Consider the following 2,639-nt stretch of genomic DNA (forward strand, 5'->3'; position numbering starts at 1 on the left):
AAACTTACAAACAAACTTGGAAACATTCGTTCTTTCCCATCATGTTTATGATGATGATAAAACCAAGGTGGTTTATTGAGAAATATTTACCAATACATATTTACAATTGGGCAATTCTCAAAGTGGGTTAATCCGATCTTGCGCGAACCCACGACCGAATTCCGGGTGTTCAGGGTACGAAGACTGCTTGGCCACTGGTGGGCTCAGGTGTGTACTGAATTTTAAAGTTGCGTTGATTAAGAAAAAATAATCTCATAATCTTACAGTATTAATTTTTATGGAAAAATTCATTGTTAAGCAAGACGTCTATCCATAAATTTCATTTATTTTCACTTTTAACTAATAATTTCTAACAAAGTATTTATAATTTATAATTATGAACAGAACACATAAGTAGTGTACCGATAAATCACAAATCGTACCGTTTAAACTTTGTTTATGACTATAAACCACACTCACTATATTCCATTTTATTTAACGTATAATGAGTTCAACAACTTTGACAGTACGATAAACAAATGATACGTGCTATTTTACTCTTCGGATCAGGCGAAAAGGTTGACGTTGCGTATGAAAAAAATCCTTTGTAAGTAATTTAAAAATTTAATTTATTTTCATTTTTAAATAATAAAAATTTATGAATAAATCATTCATAATTTGTAACTATGGCCCGAAACTGACACATATCTAGTTTCCGTCATTGATGCTGTTCGCCTTAGTGGCATAATTTAGAACTAATGCTCGCCTCGGGGCTAGAATCTTGTATCCCTATGGTCGAGTGATTAAGGTGATAGCCTATCGCTCTGGCAGCCTATCCTCGATGAGTTTGAATCGAATCCGGACGGGTCGAGAAATGGCGAGAATTTTTCAGAGTAGTGGTTTGCAGGATATGTCGGGTCCCGTCTCTCATTATCTGGCTTCTCCATTTGTGAGCATGGCAAAATTCACAATGGATTTACTATAAAGTCCATTGTGGATTTCATTTGTCGTAGTGCTCACAGGATGGAAAGAGCTAATTAACTCTTTCCGCTCTGTGGGCACTAAGAAGACCTCTTTTAGCAGGCCCATTATGGGTTCGGCAGGCCCACAATGGGACGACCGGTGNAGATTCATATATGTATTTATAGTAACAATGAAACTTTAAAATAAGCAATATATTAAATTATATAAATACACTTTTCATATGCTTTAAGCACTTATTTAGTACTCCAAACAAATGTTTTCAGCTTGATTTTCAAGCCTTTTTCAGGTTAGAATATTATTTATGAAAAATTCCAGCTTTTGTTGAAAGTTTAATTTGACATATACTTAAGTAACACCCAAACTCCAGCAGCAAAGTAGAATGTTTAAAATATTGAGCAAATATTTATGGTAATCTTAAGCTCCCATCTTCAGGTTATATAGTTTTTTGATTATAGAATAATGCTTGTAAAGAATGTTTTGGTTTCAAAAAGTAGAACACCAATGCATTGGTGTTCTACTTTTTGAAAATTTAAAATTTTAGCACTTATAAATCCTGATTGGTTGGTTTATGCTAGTGACATGTCTGATCTTGCATTTTTGAATCTCAAGTAAGGTCCTTCAAGCAAGCCTGGGCTAGGAGTTGCTATCTTTATAGTTGATGGCTGATTCTTACCTTGCTGCCTAAGTAAGTAATATGTAATGAATATCAAACTAACATGCATGCAATTCTCAACAAATATTTTCATACATTAGTTAGCACTACACTAAACAGGAAATGACATCAAATTTTTAAAATCATTTATAACTCAAAATGAATGCTTCAAATGAAAAAATAACTCTAGAGTTTTTGATTCAAAATTATGTCAGAGGAATAGGATGGAAAGTGAATTGGTCTATCTCATCTTGCCCATCAGTTAGGAAAAATGTCATTCAAAAGTTCTATCTGCTGTAACCAGAGCACCCTATATTTTTGTATATCAAGAAAAAGTTTTTGCATTTTGTTGCTGATTACCAAAAACCATGTGTGCGCTGATCTGTTTTCATTAAATACATAGAACTTTTCGAAATCCATTAGATTTTTTAGACATCCTGTATAATTCAAAAAATGGAATTGAGTTGTTTAATTTTATATTACAATCAGACGTAAGTTAACTAAAACTCTATTTATAAATTTTAATTTTACATTCACTGCAAGATATTAAAAAGCTATAATGTTTTCTCATGTATGTGTGTAAAACAAGACAAGATGTCATGATATATATAAAAGATAAACAAACAGATATATCAAATCAAGATATATCTTTACAATACAATTAAGAATAAATTGATAAACTTAATGGAATTTGTAGCTTTTTAATATTTTACACTGAATACAAAACAACTAAAAGTTATAAATAAGTATTAGTTAACATATGTCTGATTATAATATAAAATTGTAAATGATTGAAATACAGTAGTGTCGATTATCCAAAAGTCAATCATCCGAAACGTCAATCATCCGAAAGAATTCCAGTCGGCAAATTTAAATTTTCGCCAGTGCTGTGGCGCTTCAATCTTTGGCTATGTCTTGGGCTACTCAAATATTTTACTTTTTTGATACTAAATTAACTTCTGAAGTATAATTTTTTATTGTTTTTATATTTTTCAATATATTTATTTTGTTTGTACAAAATAAA

The sequence above is a fragment of the Centruroides sculpturatus genome, unplaced genomic scaffold (assembly GCF_000671375.1).
Source record: "Centruroides sculpturatus isolate CEXI.00-Female unplaced genomic scaffold, Cexi_2.0 scaffold1672, whole genome shotgun sequence".
In the NCBI taxonomy this organism is placed as follows: domain Eukaryota; kingdom Metazoa; phylum Arthropoda; class Arachnida; order Scorpiones; family Buthidae; genus Centruroides; species Centruroides sculpturatus.